Source organism: Hordeum vulgare, chromosome 2H, assembly GCF_904849725.1.
Source record: "Hordeum vulgare subsp. vulgare chromosome 2H, MorexV3_pseudomolecules_assembly, whole genome shotgun sequence".
NCBI lineage: Eukaryota > Viridiplantae > Streptophyta > Magnoliopsida > Poales > Poaceae > Hordeum > Hordeum vulgare.
The window spans coordinates 429,502,189-429,519,495 of NC_058519.1; the positions used below are offsets into that span (position 1 = coordinate 429,502,189).

The 17,307-nt window shown below is 42.2% G+C and overlaps 1 long non-coding RNA gene across 6 annotated transcripts; it reads left to right on the plus strand.

The window, feature by feature from the left end:
* The first annotated feature begins 9,942 nt into the window (after positions 1 to 9,942).
* On the plus strand, positions 9,943 to 14,901 carry LOC123426526. 6 transcript variants are annotated; one of them, XR_006622256.1, is made up of 7 exons: positions 9,943 to 10,362; positions 10,468 to 10,599; positions 11,392 to 11,463; positions 12,450 to 12,735; positions 13,183 to 13,297; positions 13,839 to 13,941; positions 14,514 to 14,901. It is a non-coding gene; the product is annotated as an uncharacterized LOC123426526 (long non-coding RNA). The 6 variants fall into 6 exon arrangements; XR_006622259.1 differs by having other exon boundaries at positions 13,183 to 13,260; positions 13,836 to 13,941; XR_006622260.1 differs by having other exon boundaries at positions 13,183 to 13,260.
* Positions 14,902 to 17,307: the final 2,406 nt, after the last annotated feature.

Sequence of the window (17,307 nt, forward strand, 5' to 3'; positions counted from 1 at the left end):
ACCCTATGAGAATTTTGGCATTGAAACTAATGCACTAGGTATCACAGGAGGGGGTATAGTGTAGTCGAACGCATATGTAGAGAAATTCTTCGAGGATTTATGAACATAACGATTTGAGGAATAATGCACATATTCATGACCTTGTAGTTTCCCTACACACTAGAAGCATTAGCACAAGTATGAGCATAATTTTGACCATACGAGGAATTTGATCCTTGTGAAGACTTTGGTCCACTTGAGGAATTTTATCTGGAGTTCCCGTTCTTCACTCGCGGTGTCATGAGGAAATTCACCTGAAGACTTTTCAAGCTGCTCCTTGGAACCCATATTTTCCTCAAGGGTGGTCCATTCCTGAAGTTAGTTCCAACATATCTAGCAAATACTTCACCATTCTGATTTTTGAATAGTTTATAGTTGGAGTCAAATGGCTCATCAGAGGAATATGAAGTTTCACATGCAAAGCCTAATAATGTAGATGGATAAACACGAGGTCCTTTTGCAGCAACCCATGAGGTTTTGGGATACTGCTCAGGTTTCTATTATGGCCCATCATCATTCAATTTCCTATCAAATGCAATACCCTCTTTCCTAGGATTTCTGTTTAGAATCTTCTTTTTGAGCACATCGCAAAGGGTTTGATGCCGTGTGAGACTTTTGTATATGCCTGTCACATACAATTCCTTCAACCCTGCATTTTCATCAGTGACATTTGTGGGTTCCTCAAGTGATAAATTTGTGACCACGGATACAGTTGATGAATTGTAGAAATAGAAGCATTTGAACTTTCAAGTGAAGAATTAGCAGATTCATGTTCAATGCATCTCATACATGGTGGAATGAATTCTTCTTGAGCGGAAATGATCTGTTGAGACAGCAAAGAATCATTTTCACTTCGAAGATCATCATGAGACGCTCTTAGTTTCTCAAGGTCTTCCTTTCTTTGAAGAAATTCATAAGGAAGTTTCTCATGATCAACCAAGAGAGTTTCATGACGTTCTAGAAGACTATCAAACTTAGACTCGAGACTTTGAACATCATCAATCAAGGTTTGAGTCCGTTCCATTTCCTCGTTCAACAGGTCATCGCTTTTCTCTAGCAGTTTCTGAAACCTTTCAAGAACATTTTGTTGCTTAGTGGAAACATTATCAAGTTTGTAGTAATTGGGTTTCTGATAGTCATCTGGTTCACTGTCACTTGAGGCAGAAGAGCAAGTGTGTTTGGGTACCTTGGCACCTTTTGCCATGAAGCAATAGGTGGGAGCAAAGTCGTCGTCGCAGTCATCACTGTTGTTGATGTTTTCATTTCCTTCGAGGTTAAAGGTGGACTAGTTGACAAATGTGGAAGCAAGGGCTAGACTTGCCACACTAGACTTTGACTACTCCTCACATCCTTCCTCTTCATCATATTCCTCAGATTCTTCTTCGGAATCCATTTCCTTGCCAATAAGATCCCAAGCCTTTTTGAAATTGTTCTTCTTGTGTGACGAGGACTTTGATGATGATGATTTTGAGGATTTCTTTTTTTCGAGTCATCAGAACTTTCATCCTTGTACTTCTTCTTCTTTGATTCCTTTACCCAGCAAGGACAATCAGCAATGTAGTGACCAAACTTCTTGCATTTATGGCGGGTTCTTTTCTTGTAGTCCTCAGATGAAGATTCTGATTTCCTCACATCTCTTCTTGAATATTTTCTGAACTGACCTCGTCTAGACAAATTTTGGAATTTCCTCACAAGAATAGCAAGTTCCTGACTAATTTCTTTAGGATCACCAAGACTGTAATCAGATTCTTCTTCTTCAGATGGGGAAATAGCCTTTGCCTTGAGTGCACAAGATCTTCCATAGCTTGGTTCATAGATATCTCTTTTCTGAGCTTATTGGAATTCCTGAGTATTGAGTCTCTCAAGAATATCAATAGAATCTAGTAACTTGTAGTCTCTATGCCCTTGAATCATTAGAACCAGGGTGTCGAATAAAGAATCAAGAGATCTCAACAATTTATTCAACACCTCATGGTCGGTGATGTCTGCGGCCCCAAAATCCTATAGCTCATTGGAGATATCAGTCAGGCCATCGAAGGTTTGTTGACAATTTTCATTATCGAGTCTGGTGAAACGGTTGAAGAGATTGCGAAGAAAATCAACCCGAGAGTCACGTTGAGTAGATACTCCTTCGTTGAATTTTCACATCCTATCCGAGATGAGCTTTGCAGATCCCAAAGCACTCACTTTGCCATACTGACCTTTGTTTAGATGGCCACAGATGATATTCTTTGCTTGAGGGTCGAGTTGCTTGAATCTCTTCACATCAGCAGCGTTGATAGTTTCAGATATAGTGGGAACACCCCTGGCCACAACATCAGAGAGATCGTTGTCAATTGCTTCAAGATGCATGTGCATCTTGTTCTTCCAGTAGGCGTAGTCCGTCCCTTCAAAGTTAGGACAGCCTGCAATGACCTTGATCATACCTCTGGTCGACATAACTAAAACTCTAGGTGGTTAAACCAAAATCACACAGAACAAGGGAGTACCATGCTTTGATACCATTTAAAAGTGTGTTATGTGGACTAAAGTGGGGTGAATAGGAGATTTTTATGAATTCGTCACTCAGGAATTTCCTTCCAAGGAAATTGCCAAGTCACGAACAGCTTGGAGCGGAATACATACTCACGAGTAAGCGTAACATTGCAAAAGCATGGTCATCATCATGAAATGAAACAAACATTTAGCATGAGTAGCATGATCATGATAAGCAGGTGAAGAACAAGTGATGTGAAGAATTTGAGATGAGGAAATTGAGAAAGTCTTTAGTCAAATTCTTCAAACAGTAACGATCAATTTCATCAACACGTAAATGAGGAAATACAAGTGCTGAGGAAATAGAACCAGGTACTCAGTGAAGAAAATGATTTGATGACCCAGTTCCAACTATTTTGATAGTCGTACGTTTGGTTTCGAGCAGCATGGTATTTAAACCAAAGGACACACAGTACCAGGACACTAAGTCCTTACCATATTCTCCTTGATCTAAGGACACACTGACCTTACCCAACACTTGTGGTAAGTCTTCAAGGCAGACTTCCAAAACCTCACAAACTCGGTCACACGACAATCCACAATTTACTGCTGGATGCTCTAGACCAGTGACGCCTAACCATCTGGAAGATGCACATTCTGCAAAGGTAACAAGCCTCGGTTCCACACACGGACAGTATCTTAAGTAATGCTCAATCACTTTGGGTTTTTGTTTGGGTGTTTGGGGTTTTTCCTCACTAATGATTTTCTCTCAAAGTCTTCGAGGAATGGGTTACTCTCAAATGACAAGTGTCAAGTTCTCTCCCGGAGCAACCAACCAGCTAGTGGTTATGGGGGCGGCTATTTATAGCCTGGGAGCAATCCTGACGTGTTTTAACATAAATGCCCCAATGATATGTCCATTATATGGATAAGGTTTGGGGACAGCTCGCGCGTCGCGGAGCAACGGTCGGAACTTTCAAGCTATGAAAGTCCTCATGTCTCTGATATTCCTCACTTGTAGGTAAGTCGTAGTGGCAAAAACTGTCACACCCTATTTTGCTATCACTTGTCTGTATTGTGAAATTCTGAGCTTGTTAAATTTTTTTCAAAACTAATGTTGTGAGTGCCATGATTGACATTGTATGCTTGTATGATTGATCATGTGAGGACTAAAACCCTTTAGTCTTTGGTAATATGCTGATTTCCAAAAACCCTTGTTGTTTCTGACCAAGGTAAAACCTACCTTGAGATACACTACATGTCCTTGATAGCAAGCAGTGCTTCTACTCATATTTGGTAATATGATTTTAACCTATCTTTATATTTCAAAACCACAAAAATAATTATTTTTGTGATTATTTTCCTAATTAAATAACCTGTCCATTTCTAAGGCCAGAATTGTTATGCCAACATGGAAAAATACTTTTCTGCTTTAGAAAAATCTGATTAAATTTAGAGATGATCAGAAGGACATATATTTTGCATACATAGGATTTTAAACCCCATTTTATATTATATTTATTGATTAAAACTATAAAAGATATTCTGTCTGTTTTGGCATTTTGAAATATTTCCAAAGGAAATATTCTCAATAAATTCCTAGAAAATTCCAGTAATATCCCTAAGCCTTGTTTGGTGTCCACATAAAGTTTCACTTTCATCAAAGGTGGATAAGGACCCCAAATAACCCAAAAACCATGTCTGTCCAGAATCAAGTTGGAGCAACTCTACATAGCAAAGTTTGTCCAATGATGCTAAAACTTTGCAGGAGTGCCTAATACCTCAAATGAGCGTTCCACACCAAAAATGGGATTTGTGGGACTTAGTTTGCCTACACTCCCTTTGGAAGGGACATATCTAGTCATATTGGAGTGTTTTCAAATGTACAAAGCTAAACTTGTCCTTTGGAGCTCAAAATTGGTGAAACTCCATGGTTTACCACCAAACCCAAACCTGTTAAGTTGCAGCACCAGTGGTGGGGTGCAACCACCTTAAGCCACTGTCGAACACCTTCTGACAGATAGGAAAAAGCCATCTTAGCCATAGCTAAACCAAACCCCTTTGCTTCAAACTAACAGATTAAGTGGCCAGCACCTGTGTCTAACCCCATTCAACTGGCCCCTCACTGGTTCAAAGTGGAAAGGCCAAAAACCCTAATTTAGATCTCAGTTCATGACTGACAGCACCAGTATTTCTTGCCTCCCTTGACTAGCCGAAGCTCCCACAAGAACCAAACGGCTAGCCATACTCCCAACCAGTGCCAGGACATGCTAGACACGTCCAAAGTGCCTCAGAGCGCACCAGCATGCCGTGGCATGCCAAAACTACGCTCTGGGCGCGCTACAGGGAGTCACCGAGGTGGGGGCGACGCCCTCGGCCAGTTCCAGCTTCCCCCGAGATGTCCAACCTCTTCCCCGACAACCCTTCTACGTCGAGCAAGCCTTAGGTCCCCTCCTCTCCCGCGCTAGAGCTCGCGCGACGCGTGCCCGTGCGCACCAGAACCGGCCAAGGTTGCGCGGCCATGAATGCTCGACTCCCCTCTCTATCTCTCTGCTGCAGATGGTTCGAGCGGTCCAAAACCACGTCCTGAGACCGTGGTTTCGACCCCAGCCTCTCTCTGCACCCCCATGCGCGCCACGGTGAGTGACCGGCGCTCCCGAATCTGCTCACCGTCGCGGGCCTATAAATAGCCCTCCCCCAGCACCCCTCAGATAGCTTCACCACGATCACTAGTACCTCCCTAGCCACCCCAGCAAACTAGCAGAGCCCCGGTGCTCGAGATCGACCGAGGCCCCTCCGCCTGGGAGCTCTGGTCGATATCCGGCTACACAACGGCTCCTGCGCCCCTCGACCCACCAAACTAACCCTCTCGATCCCAGGAAGCTTTCCCCCAACTCGCCCGAGCTTTTCCATGTCTCTAGCCACCCCCTCGACCACCTCGCGAAACTCCTCCGCCACGGCGTCCTGGTCGCCAGCGAACCCCTCCCTCCCCGTCGTTGTTTCGACCACCAGCAGGTAGGCGACAGTAAGGCGAACCCATTCATGTGTTCGTTGGGGCATGAGTGCGTCGGCAACCTCGTCGGCGTTCTCCTCCTCCTCTCTGGCCAGAGGTAGGAGACGACCCCGATAGGTGTGCCCCACCTGTCGGTGGCCCAGCCTCCTCCCCCGCGCTAACCTCGACGGCTAACCGCAGGGCCCCGCGCGTCAGGTTCAAACCTGACTGCGCGCAGCGCCTGGGCAGGCTGTCGACTGGCCATGGGCCAGGCCAGCTTTGGGCCGAGCCAGGCCGGGAGTTAGCCTGTTTTTCTTTTATTTTTAAACCCTGGTTTCTAAGATTTTTATAAAAACATTTAACCAGTGTAAAAATATGATTCTTCCACTGTTATTCATCTAAAAATGTGTAGTATTTAATGATATGTTTGGATGAATTTTTCCAACAACTATTCTATTTTGTATTAATGAAAAGGATTAAATTGGATTAGTTTTGCTTCTGTTTGGTTGATTTCAAAAATAATCCTTCAGGGAAAATTAAGGCAAATATTTTTAAAATGATACCTTAGATTTATCAGTATTAGAGAACATTTTTAAAAATAACTTTGTGGACTGTTTCTGTGTGAGCTATTTCTTATTTACTGTTTTATCGATGATAGAAAATCCGTGTGACGATGGAATCGGACCGGAAGACCTCGAAGACCCCGGATACATAGCTGACCAAGGCAAGAACCCTTTGACCATGACTAAGCATATGTTACTTTGCATGTTAGAATAGCAAGTATTTCCGTTGCATATGATCATAAGTGCCGGTAATCATTTGATATGATTTTACCGAAGGCTCCCCCGGAGCACATGCATTGAGCTTGACCCTACCCCTTGAGGGTCATGCTAATACCATGTTGACAAGTAAAGATAGAAGTAGTATTATCATGAGCATGTTGATGACATAAAGCAAGAGTTTATGAAAACCCCGTCGGGTGCCACTAATGCCCGAGGGTGATGATGAGTTACGTGGTCACTTTTGGTGAAGTGATGCACCCAGTATTTTTGTGAGTATGGTTTCGGAAATGGGATTAGATTTATGATGTGTCGACCGTCCCAACCTTACCAGTACGACCACGTTACCCCTCGTGGGACGGGGCTATGTTAATTACTCTGGTCGGTGCTAGCAAAGAGCCACATTACTAGTGGCGGGAGTGATGTGTGGTCACTCTCGTGATGGGGTCGTGCCGGGTAGGACGACTATGCCATTTTTTATGAGTTCCAGTCACACCGTTGGTCCCCGCATGGTTGGTACTGTCCAGAGTTGGTGCTCGTAAGACGTACAACATGTGGGATGGGTACAAATCGAGTGGACCTCTTTCTCTAGTATCGTTAGGGGAAAGGCATTGATCGGGTACTTACCTCGGGTATGTGATATACCGCGAGTCGTGGATAACACAGAAGTTTCCCGGATCTCGTGGGTCCAGCGTACTACCTCTACAGAGTGTAAACTATTCGAATAGCCGTGTCCATGGTCAAGGACGGTTGGGTAATCCTGCTTAAACTACGTCCAGTTATTTCCGCATAAACCAACTGTGTGTGAGTGTGTGTGTGTGTGTGGTGTTGAGAAAGATGTTGCTATGATAGCAATGATATGATCAAGTTCGGTGACTTGGCATATAGGGTGAACACGGATGGTTCAGCCCTCGACAGATATATTGATATCTGTAACCTGTTCTTCAAAAGTAATTCTTTAACTTGATGCATATTCACGATCATTCCACCCAAATGACTTACACTAAAGATGCATGATATTGTTATCCTTCACTTTCGTTGATTATATCATGGGCTGTTTGCGAGTACATTCAAAGTACTCATTGGCTTGCCACTGGTTATGTTATTGACCAGACATGGAAGTACCAGAGTTTGGAGAAGAATACGTCTTCGGAGACGCCCCTGCAAACTAGGACGCTTCCAAGTCAGAATGCCTGTCGGTGTAGGCTTGATGGCATGGGCACCCGCTTAGCCCCTTTGCTTTCCGCTATTAGTGTATCCGAGTGATTTGGCCTTAGTCCATGTCTTGTGAACTTGACCCTTCGGTCATGTGTTGTAATAATCGGTACTTGGATGTAAGACTCTTTTATTCGGTATCTGTGTTCGGTGAGCATTGATCTCTGGGATCACTGAGCACGGCGATTCTCGACTAGTAAGTCGGGGTCTTCCTTCCTGAAGACGTCGTCTTCCTTCCTGAAGGCGTCGTCTTGTGTGCTTGCACCGTCCCTCCTGGTGGCTTTATAGTTATGTGACTTTCGTTGGATTGGACTACCTCTCTAGTTGGTGGGCTTAGATGTGTCGTTTGCTTGTTCGGGCCAAGCACCTTGTGTTTCTTCTTTTCTATTTTAGGCACCGTGTTCACGCCTTGCATTCGTGCATGTGTTGTACCTCATCTGTACTCATTCTCTCTTCTTATATCATTGAAAATATATGCATGGTTTTCTTATCCGAAAAAAATAATTTTAAAACTATTTCATTCAATTGAGGTATTCAAATTTGGATTTACTATACAATTTTGATGGGGTCAATGATTTTTTAAATCAATCAACAACAACAGGCCTACAAAAATATATCAATCACGCGCACCTTCCCATCACCTAGAGAAAAAAGCGTCATCGTGCGATATTTTAACACCAATACAGTTTATGCAACCATCGATGCAGAAATTCCCCTCATGGGTACATAAACATATGTTGATTAGCAGATAACACAGAATCACACCAGGAAAGACCCAACAAAGCACCGCATTATAAAAATAAAAATAAAACACACTCTATCATCTCGCCCACCCACCAAACTAAATATTCCATCATTTAAAAAATATAAGGGATATTATTTTTTGGAAAGTCAAATTTATTTAACTTCACTACTAAGGAAAAGCCTATAGGTGGAGGCTTAAGAGTAGCTAGTCTTTAGGAAACATGCTACTGCTACTTTTCAGTAGCGAGCGTAAGTAAAATGTGCTACTGCTACATGTTTAGTAATGACCCACAAGTATAGGGGATCAATCATAGTCCTTTCGATACATAAGAGCGTTGAACCCAATGAGGAGAGGAATGAAATGACAAATGGTTCTCAGCAAGGTAATTTGTTCACACACTGAAATGGCAGTAACAAGTTGTTTGATAGCAAGATAATTGTATCAACTGACGAGTAGAAATAGTAACAATAGGTGCAGCAAGACAGTCCAATCCTTTTGTGGCAATGGACAGGACGGAGCGGTTTCTTATAATAGGTAAAGAGTTCTTGAGCGAACACGGGAATTTCATCTAGTCACTTTAGTCATGTCGGATTAATTCGCGTTCGGTGCTTTGATAGTTTAATATGTCGGTGGACCGGTGCTTGAGTGTTGTTCTTACTTGAACAAACCTCCCACTTATGATTAAACCCCCCCCCCCCACACACAAGAATCCTCAAGTACGAGAAAAGTATTAAGAATAAATTCTAACCATAGTATTAAACATAGGGATTCAAATCAGCCCCTTACGGAATAGCGCATAAAATGGGGTTTAAGTTTCTGTCACTCTTGCAATCCATCATCTAGTTACTACTCCAGAATGCATTCCCTTGGGACCAAAGATGGTGAAGTCTTATGTAGTCGACGTTCACATAACACAATTAAGGGAATCACAACATTCATATCATCAAAATACCGAACGAAGATCAACTTCACATGACTTCTCCCGTAGCCTCAAGAACAAAAGTAATACTCACAAGTGATAGACATACTCATGATCAGAGAGGTATTAAATAGCATATTGGATCTGAACATATGATCTTCCAACAAATAAACCATAAAGTATCAACTACAATATGTAATCAACACTACTAATCACACCCCAGGTACCAATCCAAGGTTCCGGTATAAGATTGAGCACATGAGATGAACTAGAGTTTTGACATGAGATGGTGCTATTGAAGATGTTGTTGAAGATTGGCCTCCCCAATATAAGAGGGTTGTTGGTGATGACGATGGCCTTAATTTCTCCCTGTGGGAGGGAAGTTCCTCCGGCAGAATCGCTCCGCCGGAGGGCAAAAGTGCTCCTGCCCAGGTTCCGTCTCGAGATGGCGGTGCTTCATCTCGAAAGTCTTCTCCTAATTTTTTGGTCAAAAGAGAATTTATACCAGCAGATGGTCACCAGAGGTGGGCCAGGGGGCCCACTACCACTATAGGAATCAACTATTTTGCTAACATGAATCCTCTTTGCCGTCAGCTTTTATCGGGGAAGACGGCAAAGGTCTTTTTGTCGTCTAGCAACTAATGGCAAAACAAAACTCTCAGCAGAGATTCCAACAGACAAACGACAAAAGAGGCATGACGGCAAAGGCTTCTTTGCCGTCATGATTTAGGTACGCTGATGGCAAAAATAACGGTTTGTCGTCTCCTTTCCTAGCCGTTGACGGAAAACATGGGCTATGGCCGCGTCAAAGACACTCTCCCCTCAGCCACATCTCCTCTCCCCCCTCCCATGACCTATGGTTAGCCACCGCCGCCGACGACCTTATCGGTGAGCTCTGGCGGCCATGGCCGACGCGCGGGAGGCTACTGAGCTCACGTAGCAATGTTGTGTTGATCCCTCCACCCAGATCCGTCCATCCTTGCATGTAATGCTCGCGCCCAATCAACCCCCCGCAGTTAGGGTTGGGGTGCGACCTCGTCTCCGCCACCTGTGTGCCTGTGGCGAGGTCCAGCGGCCATGGCCGGTGCGCAGGATGCTGCCGAGCTCACCTCGTCATGCTGCGTTGATCTCTCCGGCCAGTTCCGTTCCTCCATGCCTCCAACGCTCGCACACAATCCATCCATGGTTAGGGTTTGGGGTGCGTCCTCGTCTCCGCCACCGGCGGTCTTCTATGTCGCTTGATTTGGGAAGAAAAATTCATTTTTCCCTTGTACAATTTCTGATCTTACCGGTTTGTTTTTAGGGGTATCAATTTGATCCATTCCCTGACCAGAGAAAATGAGCAAAAGCGGATGAGGAAGGAGGAGAAGGTGTAGAAGGAGGAGAAAGACGAGAAGAAGGCAAGGGAGGTGGGGCGATCTGCATGTCTATGGAGGTCGACATGTTTCTTGTTTAATCCTTTTTTATGTTGCATGCTCTCTGATTTTAGAGTAGATTTCTTTACAGCATGTTGAATAGATTTGGGTTTGTTCATTTTTCTATGGTGACTTGGGTCTGACTAGAGAAAATAGGAACGCTTTCTTAAAAAGAAAATCTATGATTCAACCATCGTCGAGGTCCATCAAATCAGCAACAGCTCGGGTCTGTCATCTCTCTCTCTGCTCATCCTATGATTCAGACTCAACACTTGTAGCAACAGGTCTGAAGGTGCACCTCATGTTTAGCTAGAAAAAGTCAAGTGTGCAATATGCATTATTAGTGGAGGTAAAGCACTGCCGAGAATGTGCAATTACGGAACTTTGAATTCTCCTCTAGACACGTGATTGAAAACCTACCAGCATAGTATATTGTTCCATGTCAACCGATCTATGTCACCGTCCACATTATTCAGTTCAGTTCTGCATGGTCATGCACAAACATACATATTATATTTGTGTATATGAACTGAACTTGTGTTCAGGTACAAATTCAGGAATCAACACTTGTAGTAGCACCAGGTCTGAAGGCGCAGCTCATGTTTTTGCTGAAATAGTCAAGTGTGCGATATGTTATTAGCTCTGTACAAAACGTCTTCTACTAGTGTAAAGAGGGTGTATATGTTATATTACCAGCAGGTCAATGTTTTGCTCCCCCTCCCCCGTTTTGTTTGGTTTGGTAGCCCTATTGCATAAGCGATCATGTCTTGGTTCCCTGATGCACTTTCTAATGCGCGCATGTGGTGGTGCAGGACAGAGCCACCTCGTGATTCTTCTTCCACTCCAACAACTCCGACCGTTCTTCTTCCTCTCGGGCATATCTGGTAAGCAACCAACCGTCCCTCTACTCTGCTTCGCTCACTCTCATGCTCGTTCTCTGCGCGGGTCCGTGGCCATGGAGCCCTATTGCTAGAGAAATTATGTGATGGCCATGTTGATTTCTAGTGTTTATGATGCGGAGTGCATGGTGGCATATTTGTTGAGCTCATTCAAGTAGGAGAAGAGATTACTAATTTCATCATTTAGATTTCTCATTTAGTGATGCCAAGTATTGAATGGGTATTGGATTTACATGTAGTAGGGACAAATATTTTTTTCCAGATAATTATTGTTTGAGCATGTTTACTTGGACTGCTTAATTTTATCTTGACCGATAAAACATCACATGTTTCTTTTGCAAGATATAAACATGTCTTAATTGTTGAGCTTGTAGGTTGTTATATAATACCTATTGCTAACTTCGCTAGATATGAGTGAGATGTACCAAATGCTCCAGGTTCAGTCTTGGGTATGCTATAAATGGTGATGGTTGTTAATAGAAAAGTACTCATCACGAGGGAACTATTATCATGTTTGCCCATCCCTTCAAAATATAAAACACCAATGAGGCCCCTCAAATAGTCAACTTGTAATTGATTTCCTATTTTTCTTTAGTGTAATCCTATATATAATTAACATCCAGTTTGTGGTAATCGAACTTCAAACAAATCACTAGTTGCGTGCAAACTTCGTGTGAGAAATTTGTTGTTATATATAACGAGTGATTCTTGTCTTTCACATTCAACAATGTAGTTCATGTGAATCTACTGCTTTCCTTTTGATGTACGCAAATGACGACATTCATGAATAGCAAAAAATCATATTAGCACCTATCTCATTTGTGAAAGTTGGGCTATTTTTCTGCAAGACATGCCATTATTATGCTTGTAGAAGATGCTCGTTACTTGCTAGTAGTAGATTTTGTAATAGAAAATTCTTGTTCTTGTAACGGCAGTTGTATAGTATTATTAATGACTGCCAATAATATTAGGACAACTCGACCTAGATGGTGCATCGTGGAATTCTATTTGTTCGAAGGAGCAACATATTTCGCTCGGGCATGTTCAACATGAATGACATCATTGGAGCTTGCTCCAGTCTACGATGACAACGGCGGCGAGTCGACAACGAAGGCCATAGTGGCCCAATGGACTCTGTGGCAAACCCTAGCCGCTTCGTGTCATCGGTGCATCTCCTCCTCATTTCCTCTGCCGCGTGGCTCATATGTGGCCTGGTTCCCATGCACGAACGCCACCCCAGCGACCATCCTCCCATAGGTAACACCTCTTTCCCCCTTCTCCATTCCCCTTACCAGAAAGGAATCAAACCTTGACCTAGAGCTGGAGTGGGTAAATTCTTCTGATTCAGTTTGATTTCATGGCACTCTGTCCATGCCAATCGGTAACTATTCTTGCTGTGAGCATTGTATTATCTATTGGTCTGGATACAATCAAGGGTCTGTTTGAACTTGCAAGAATCAGTTCACAAGTACTACTTTTGACCTTTGGTATTGAGCTTACCGAGGAGGTGCCTTAATTGTGAGAGTTCAGTTGACACTAATATTTATGTTAGAAACTACTCCCTCTATTGATCTAAACGTTCTTATATTTCTTTATGGAGGGAGTACTATTTTTGATCCGATAACAGTAAGGATTAGTTTCCCAGCATCTTTGTCTTGTGATTATTAGTGAGAAATTGACTTGGTTCTTTCAATTTTATTACAGGAGAGCATATCTATAGAAGATAAAAAACTCGATGGAAATCATGGTCATTACAGGCCCAATGAACTTGTTACGCTCCAGGTGCACCTGGAGTTGGTTGTGCAAAGCTTGTTTTTGGGTCTGTTCATTTTTCTAATAAAGCGTTCCTCTTTTATCTTTACAACATATAAAAATTGGTAACTTGCTTTCTAAGAAAGCGCTCCGTTTTCTATTCATTTCACCATAGATTTGGTAGCACTTTTAGGTTGATGCCATTGAACAAGCTATTAAATTTATCCTATACTTAAGCAAAAAAAAGTGAACTCTCCTTTGTACTATTGTTTCTCATGGTCCACAACTGAATGTTCCCGTTGCCTCCTTGCCATGTTATCTCATGCGTACGACTTGAGCATCAGCAAGAGTGAACTTATTAACAAATATGATCACTAGTGCATCATATCTTTGTGCAATAGTTCACTATTTCCTTGATATTCAATGACACGGCTGTACCGAAGCCGTACAAATCAATGTGAACGAGCTGTGTTACATATTACAAGTCTGTACATATTGGAATGTGCTTTTGATGGGCGCACACATGTGCTAATTTTGTTTTTAATTTTCTTACATTACTTGTGTATCTGCTCTTTAGTTGCATCTCATTTTTACATTACATTCAGTAGGAGGTGTTGCATACTCTATTTAGAGGATTCTAAAGGAAATGGTTGATCTTGTTGCACAATCCATCAGATAAAATTATACAAGCAATGAGTGTACCACTCAAAGGTGCTTCTTTCTCAACTCCTATCTATTTATCAATAGAAATATCTATGCTTTCCAAGTGTTGTAATCTGCTATGTTTATTTAACATGTGTTGAAAAGCTATAATATCAATCTAGGATTGTTACAACTCAGGAGATACTATGTCTAACTGTTGCTCAACAATGATTTTATTTAATTGTAAGGTGTGCATTTCATAGGAAATAATCTCTTCTGTAAACTAGTTGCATTCGGTATCTCGGAACATGTAAATGTGCGTCAAAAGTTGAGAGTGGAATTTTATGTTGGCAAACATATACAGTCAATTTATTGCTTTCAAGTCAATACAGTTTACCTTCAATATGTGTAGTACCACTATCTATCTTTGCCTTACAATGTTTGGAAGGAAATATCTCGTGAAGTGTTTACATGTACATATTGGTGCATAAACACCTATCGGTACAGTACAGATTTCAGTCATCAATTCATCACATATGTTTTGAATGAAACTCGACCATGCAGTTTATGTACATAAATATATATGCCTTGCAGTTTTATCATGTGCATGACATTCAACTAACTTGCTCTTGTCCATGTAGATGGAGACATGGAGTAGGAGGACGAGCAACAGCCACAAATAAGCCTGATGATGGCGGGGTGCGGGAGGCAATGGTAATGATGCTTACGGCATGACCAACAGAGGCGGCGCGCAGACAACAACCTGGACCACCAGCCTCCCTTGCCTTTTTTGTTTTGGTTGTGGTTGTTGCATCACCGACGACATCGCGAATCATTATGTAGGGTGCTTGTGGATTTGGGGTATGTACTACAATATCCATGCAGTAGGTTAGGTCGTATTGTTGCTAGGCTCATGTGAGTTTTGCGTAACGTGGATGCCAACCTTTGTGATCTTATTTTTTACACTTGTTATATTGATGTGTTATGGTGTGTGCTATATGTATATATGTATGGATGTGTTATGGACTATATTGTTATATTGTCTATTTCTGCTGTTATATTGTCTATTTATGCTGTTTTTATTGTCTATTTATGCTGTTATATTGTCTATTTAGCAACCCCTTTGTCGTCATGTTTATGACAGCAAAAAAACATGTGGCGCACCTATTAATTTGTCGTCTTGTACAACATCAACACACGACAAAGATATGATGTGGTTTGTTGTCTTGTACAGAATTGACAGAGGACAAAGATCCCAGGTGGTTTGCCGTCTTGAACTTTATTGAAGACGGCAAACAACTGGTAGTTTTGCCGTCTGGGGTATCATAAAGCTGACGGCAAAAATGATTAACGTCGTCCGTCGGTCAGTCCGCTCCTCTTCTGTTATTTTTTTGCCGTCTAGCAAACCAGTTGACGGCAAAATAATTTCACTAATGGCAAAAGATTTGTCGTGTGCTCTCCTGTATGTTGACGACAATACTATCCTTTGCGGGCATGGCGGATGCCCGCATTATTTGTCATCATGGGCTGACGGCAATTTTTTTGCCGTCTGTAGGGTCGTGACGGCAAAATGCTCGATTCCTGTAGTGTACCCACCAGGCCGCGCTAGGGGGGCTGGCGCACCCTATTTCCTAATGGGCACCTCGTAGCCCACTCTGGTACTTATTTCCTCCAGTATTTTTTATTTATTCTAAAATAAATCTCCATGAAGTTTCAACCCATTTGGAGATGTGCAGAATAGGTATCTCGGACGTAGCTTTTTCATGTCCAGACTTCCATGTGCTGGCATTCTCCCTCTTGATGTAAACCTTGCATATTATGAGAGAAAAGGCATTAGAATTACTCCACAAAGTGGTATAATGTATAAAAACACTAAAAATAAGAGTAACAACACATGATGCAAAATGGGCGTTGATAACCCACAAGTATAGGGGATCACAACAGTTTTCGAGGGTAGAGTATTCAACCCAAATTTGTTGGTTCGCACAAGGGAAAGCGAAAGAATATTTCAAGTATTAGCAGCTGAGTTTGTCAATTTCAACCACACCTGAAAGATTAGTGTCTTCAAGCAAAGTATCAGTAGCAAAGTAGTATGATAGCAACGATGTCAGAAACGATCTATTGACGGCAGACTATTCCTAACTGTTGTATCAATGGCGCCAGAAGGTTGCACGTGAGCGGGTAACTATTCTTCCCCGACAACACTGTCGGAAAAGATCTTGCAACAAGTAACAGCGAAGTAGCAAGGAACAACAGTAGCAACAGCAGAGTAACAACAGTAGCAACCGTAGTAGCAAAGTGGCCCAATCCCTTTTGTAGCAAGGGACAAGCCTAGACAAAGTAACATAGCAAGGACCAGTAGTAAAAGACTCGTAGGCAGTGGATCGGTGATGAATGAGTATGACGGATGTGATTCATCATGTAACAGCTATAACACGGAGATATATGTAACTAGCTCTCGTTCGTCAATCTAATGTAGGCATGTATTCCGTATGTAGTCATACGTGCTTATGGAAAAGAACTTGCATGACATCTATTGTCCATCCCTCCCGTGGCAGCGGGGTCCTAATGGAAACTACGGGATATTAAGGTTCTCCTTTTAATAAAGAACCGGACCAACGCATTAACACGCGGTGAATACATGAACTCCTCATACTATGGTCATCTCCGGGAGTGATTCCGGCTATTGTCACTCCGGGGTTGCCGGGTCATAACACATAGTAGGTGACTACAACTTGCAAGATAGGATCTAAAACACACATATATTGGCGACAACATAATAGGTTCAGATCTGAAATCATGGTACTCGGGCCCTAGTGACAAACATTAAGCATAGCCAAGTAGTAGCAACATCAATCTAAAACATAGAGGCATGTTTACTCACAAGCTTAAGATCATCGACATTTCTGTCCACACAAGCACTTAAATGACTAAGGATATGAGCATTCTGTTCCAATTGTTTGCTAACATAATCATTGAACGTAAATTTCAGGACATTCCGAGAACTTTTATTTCTGCACAAAAACAACACCATGGCAATTCTGCTGAAAACAGCGTGAGTCCGGGTTAGTTCCATTCAAATCATGCAAATTAAAGTCCAAAACAAGGGCAAAAGAGTTCGGAAAAGTAGATACGACGGAGATGTATCAGACGTATCAACTTCCCCAAGATTAGACCTTGCTTGTCCTCAAGCAAAAGCCGATAACAAAAATCACGATCACATGCGAGAGAGACGTGACAATAACAAAATATGGACATACTAGCATCATGCTCATTATTATAACAACAAATAAAACTTTGTAAGATACTTCATTACAACATTTTCATCATATAAATTTCATCATAAAGGCTTATTATAAACAATTATCAATTCATCACATCGTCCAAGTACGAAGCATAAACTCTATTGAAAACTAACAAACTATGTTTTCAATC